Source organism: Chiloscyllium plagiosum, chromosome 5 (genome assembly GCF_004010195.1).
Source record: "Chiloscyllium plagiosum isolate BGI_BamShark_2017 chromosome 5, ASM401019v2, whole genome shotgun sequence".
NCBI classification, from domain to species: Eukaryota; Metazoa; Chordata; class Chondrichthyes; order Orectolobiformes; family Hemiscylliidae; genus Chiloscyllium; species Chiloscyllium plagiosum.
The window spans coordinates 86,958,038-86,963,723 of NC_057714.1; the positions used below are offsets into that span (position 1 = coordinate 86,958,038).

General features: G+C 41.7%; 1 protein-coding gene across 1 annotated transcript in view; it reads left to right on the top strand.

The window, feature by feature from the left end:
- The first annotated feature begins 298 nt into the window (after positions 1-298).
- jcada (junctional cadherin 5 associated a) overlaps positions 299-5,686 on the top strand; it is a 233,742-nt gene continuing 228,354 nt past the window's right edge. Inside the window, exons 1-2 of the mRNA XM_043690569.1 lie at positions 299-510; positions 593-667. The gene's annotated coding sequence lies outside the window, so the exon portion shown is untranslated. The remainder of the gene's footprint in view (positions 511-592; positions 668-5,686) is intronic.

The following is a 5,686-nucleotide window of genomic DNA, read 5'->3' on the forward strand; positions in this document are numbered from 1 at the left end:
TTTACACTAGTCTAAAAGCCTGCTCAACAGATTAGCCTGTTATGCTACCACATCTGTTAGAGTGTAGAATGGACGCCCTTTCTTGTGCTGAATCTAGCTTTAAATTCCACACATGCCTTTGATTTACTTGAGAACGCAGGAGTATGTTATCTTAGTGCTCTGGAATTTTCCACCATTACTTAGAATATTGGCTTGGACATCATTGTAGCAGACTTTCAAAGTTGAATTGTGAGCAAGGCAAAAGGGCTGCGAACGTTCTGAGCTTTTTGTTGTTCTTCTCATTAGGCTCAAAGAATTTCATCAATGGGACGATTTTAACTTGCTCTTCCCTAATACATGGAACCCTGTGGTTTTAAGGCTGCAACATTCAGTCATCCCAGCACAGAGTATCACTTTCCATCAACTACAAGCTTGGGATTTGCTTGATGCATAACAGATAACAGCAGGGAGACTATCAGCTGCTGCTGTCCCAGCTGTGGAAAGAAATTATCATTCTTCATTTCCTGTGAGGTAGGTCTTTTACTTGTGTTTTAAGGTCCTAATTACGTTAATTGCTTTGTAGGTAACTACACATGGAGGGTAATTTTTTTAGCAGGTGTGAAGCTCCCGGATGTCTACGGTTACAGACAGCTCTCTGCATGGGCTGACCTTTTCGCAACCGGAGCTGGTAAACAGATTTAGTGCCACACTTTGATTGAACTCTAAAGCAAACATCATGTCAGGCTTGTCATATTGTGGTTGAAGATGGGTTAGGTGCTTGTATAATTTTTTAGTGCAATGCCCAAAATGAGGTGCTCTTCTTTTTGTGTGTGACTTATCACCAGTTCTAACCATGGTTCAGAGGGTCCACTGTAAAGAAAAATGATTTAATTAATGTAGTTGTATGTGTATACACACCCTGTATAATTGTTAGGAGCTCATGCTGTTTTTATTTACTGTTCTAAGAGGCACTGCTGGAGACTACATTTTTGACGTTTATTTCTGTTTCCATGCTTCTGTATTTTTGAATTTCAGTGCATTTTATGAATGATTCTGTTGTGTCTCCTGGTGGATCACTCAACTATGCACCATGTGGTGAATATCTCAGCAACACAGATCTGAATCAGATCAGAAAAGGTTTGATCAGCTCTCAACCAGAGCAGCAATGACATGAGATAAGGAGGACTAAAGACCACCAGGATTCTCAAATCTGGTTATTGATTAACCAGAGGGCACATTTCTCCCTGTTCTTCATGTAATAAAACTATTACCTCCAGAGATACAATCATCAATGGAAAACTGGGTCTTGGAAACAAATACGTCATTTGTTAAATGTTGAGTACATTGCTTCTTCCGTGTATTAATTATCTCTGTTTAATGCTTTAATCGCAAAGCCAGACTCTGCTAGGAATGCACATCAAGTCTATCCATAAAGAAGAAGGGAGGGGTTAGTTAATGTTGCAGGCGGTCGGGCCCTTTGACAGTTCTGATTAATAAGCCATGAACTGAAGGAGTCAACTCCAGCACATAGACTGAGCTCACTGTCATCAGTCCCAGAAAATGTCACAAGTGACACATCGACCAAATGATGTAATTCAGAATGATGTCATCTGGCTGAATAGGCACCAGAGACAGATCAGTTCCGCGGCCAAAACGGCTGTGGTTTGTTGGCAAGAGAAATGTGAAATGCGAAGAATTTGCAATGTAAAGTGCCACAATAGACTGGTTGCTAACTTATTGTTTATTTCTTTACAAATATTAGCAGACATGCATTTTCTGTCTTTAGTACAGATTTACAACAGTCCACAACTTGCCTTTTAATCTCTCAGTTCTACAAAAGAACATTGTTTTTGTTACAGGATGTCTTGTTAATTATATAGATGGAAAAAGACACAAAATAACCAGGGATCCAGAACAGCTGACGGATACAGCAGGTGTGACGACTTTAGGGAGATTCTGTCTTAGGTTAAAATGATGGTATTGAGGAGGTTTGGAAGTTCTGAACTAGTTTTCATTAGCTGGTATGAATAATAAACTGAGAGATCATTGCCCCACTTTGGTCCAATGGTCCTTCTGATCACAATTTCCACATTATTTACTGTTCAAATTTCCTTTTCCATTTTTTGTCAAGTAATGGATTGCTGTGTTCTGAACGCAGGACTGATCTGGTTATTACGTAGTCACCACAGAACATCACTTTAGATAGTTGTGCATCAGTTTTAAACTTCTTGACTGTTTGTTTTCGAGGGAAGTGGGCATTGTTGATAAGATCAATCTTTCTTGCTGATTCCAGTTGTGCCTGAGAAGGTGATCGTCATCTTTCTCCTTGAAGCACTGCACTCTGTGGGGGTGAAGATGCTCCCGTGATGCTAATGAATAGAGGTTTTCAGGATTTGAATCTTGTGACAATGAAATATCTTTGCAGTTTGGGTCCTTTAAACACTAGTAAAACCTAAAGCTGTCACAGAGCATTAAGAAAGTGTTTGTACTGCAGAATTTTGTTGGATATGAAATCCAGTATGGGTTAGAAAATAAAATTTGCATCTGATCATGCCATTCTACATAGAACATAGAACATTACAACGCATAACAGGCCCTTTGGCCTCGATGTTACACTGACCTGTGGAACCAATCCGAAGCCCATCTATCCTACACTATTCCATTATCATCCATATGTTTATCCAAAGACCATTTAAATGCTCTTAAAGTTGGTGAGTCTACTGCTATTGCAGGCAGTGCGTTCCACGCCTCTACTACTTTCTGAGTAAAGAAACTACCTCTGACATCTGTCCTACATCAGTCACCCCTCAATTTAAAGCTATGTCCCCTCAAGCTAGCCATCCCCACCCAAGGAATAAAGCTCCCACTGTTCACCCTATCTAACCCTCTGATTATCTTATATGTCTCAATTAAGTCACCTCTCAACCTTCTACTCTCTAATGAAAATAGCCTCAAGTCCCTCAGCCTTTCCTCATAAGACCTTCCCTCTATCCAAGAAAATCTTCTCTGCACCCTTTCCAAAGCTTCCAATCCTTCCTATACTGTGGTGACCTGAACTGAATGCAATACTCCAATTGCAGCCTCTCCAGAGTTTTGTACAGCTGCAGCATGACCTCATGGCTCTGAAACTCAATTCCTCTCCCAATAAAAGCTAACATACCACATGCCTTCTTTACAACCCTATCAACCTGAGTCACAACTTTCAGAGATCTATGTACATGGACACCGAGATCTCTCTGCTCATCTACACTACCAAGAATCTTACATTACCCCAGTATTATTTATCCCTGTTGCTCCTTCCAAAGTGAATCACCCACACTTTTCCGCATTAAACTCCATTTGCCACCTCTCCGCCCAGCTCTGCAACTTATCTATGTCCCTCTGTAACCTGCAACATCCTTCAGCACTAGCTACAACTCCACCAACTTTAGTGACATCTGCAAACTATCTAACCCATCCTTCTATGCCCTCATCTAGGTCATTTATACAAATGACAAACAGCAGTGAACCCAAAACAGATACTTGCAGTACACACTAGTAACTGAACTCCAGGATGAACGTTTCCCATCAACCACTACACTCTGTCATCTTTCAGCTAGCAAATTTTTGATCCAAACCATTATATCACCCCCAATCCCATGCCTCCGTATTTAGGGCAATAGCCTACTGTGGGACACCTTATCAAACGCCTTACTGAAATCCATATACACCACATCAACCACTTTGCTCTCATCCACCTGTTTGGTCACAATCTCAAAGAACTCAATAAGGTTTGTGAGGCATGACTTACCTTTCAGAAAACTGTGTTGACTATCCATAATCAACTTATTCCTCTCAAGATGATTATAAATCCTGTCTCTTATAACCTTTTCCAACACTTTACCCACAACTGAAGTAAGACTCACTGGTCTATAATTTCCAGGGTTGTCTCTACTCCCTTTCTTGAACAAGGGGACAACATCTGCTATCCTCCAGTATTCTGGCACTATTACTGTAGACAATGACGACATAAAGATCAAAGACAAAGGCTCTGCAATCTCCTCACTGGTTTCCCAAAGAATCCTAGGATAAATCCCATCCAGTCCAGGGGACCTATCTATTTTCAAACTATGTTGTTAGTGCCTATGTGGGCCTCTCCTTCAAGGATCCCCAAAACACAAAATAAGACATCATGAACCCTGGTACCTGGGAAGCAAGATACCAACCACGAGTCTCTCTTGTTCCCACAGAACCTCTTATCTGTCCCCCTAACTATGGAATCCACAATGACTAATGCATTGCTCCTCTACCCCCTTCTCTTCTGAGCAAAAGGGACAAACTCTGTGCCAGAGACCTGTACCCCACAGCTTATCCCTGGTAAGTCCACCCTCCCCAGCAGTGTCCAAAACAATTTACTTGCTATTGAGTGGAACGTCCACAGGGGTTCCCTGCACTGCCTCTCAGTTCCATTTCTGTCCCCTGACTGTAAGCCATCTGCCTTTTTCTTGCATCTGAGGTGTGAGTACCTCCCTGTGACTCCTCTCAATAACCCCCTCCACCTCCTGAATGATCCGAAGTTCTTCCAGCTCCAGCTCTAGTTCCCTAATGCGGGTTTCGAGGAGCTGGAATTGGGTGCACTTCCTGCAGATTAAGTCAGCAGGGACACTAGTGGTGACCCTTACCTCCCACATTCTGCAGGAGGAACATTCAACTGCCCTAACCTCCATTCCCACTATTCTAAATTCCCAAAGAGACTGTAGAAAAATAAAGAACAAAAAAAGACTAGTTATTTTACCAATCTGGCACACAGGACGTTTTTTTGGTTATACGAGGAGGATGGGTGGGAGACACTACCTAAGTAGTGTTTTGGATAATGCAACCACCCAAATATATTATTTCACTGACTCAGCAGTCCCGAGTCTGCTCCTGCTCAGTGTGTGCTCCGCCTATTCATGAGATAAGTTATTAACGCAGTCACTCACCATCTCAGCAGCCCCTTGATGATGTTCCCACTCTTCCTGCTGCTGAAACAGACCATAGTAATAAGAGATATTATGATATCATTTTGAATGTATAGCTAAATTTCAACAACTACAATTATCTCAGCAGGGGTATTCTGAGTTCATAATTTGATTGATAGCTTAAAGAGACTATTAAATGATTAACTGTCTTGGCATGAGTTTAAAAGAAATTTACCGCAGTTGTTGGAAATCTGAAATCAACACAGAGAACACTGGAGAAACTCAACCAGCCTAGTGGGATCTGTAGACACTGGAACAGATTTGATGTTATGAGTCTGATATGACTTTTCTTCAGAACTCCAGTTTAATACACTGCTGGGAGTGCATCAAACAGTACAGCCCTTTGATACTGTAATGTGTACAGTACTACCTGTACTCAATCAGCCTTTGCTTGTTAAATTCAAAACATGATGTTAGGAAGCATGGATTGGGAGCAATTGTTCCATGGTAAAGGCACTATAGACATGTGGAGACTGTTTAAGGAACAGTTGTTGCAAGTGATGAATAAATATGTCCCTCTGAGACAGGCAAGAAGGGGTAAGATAAAGGAACCTTGGATGACGAGAGCGGTAGAGCTTCTTGTCAAAAGGAAGAAGGTAGTTTACGTAAGGTGGAGGAAACTAGGGTCAAGCTCAGCTCTACAGGATTACAGGCAGGCAAGGAAGGAGCTCAAAAATGGTCTGAGGAGAGCCAGGAAGGGGCACGAG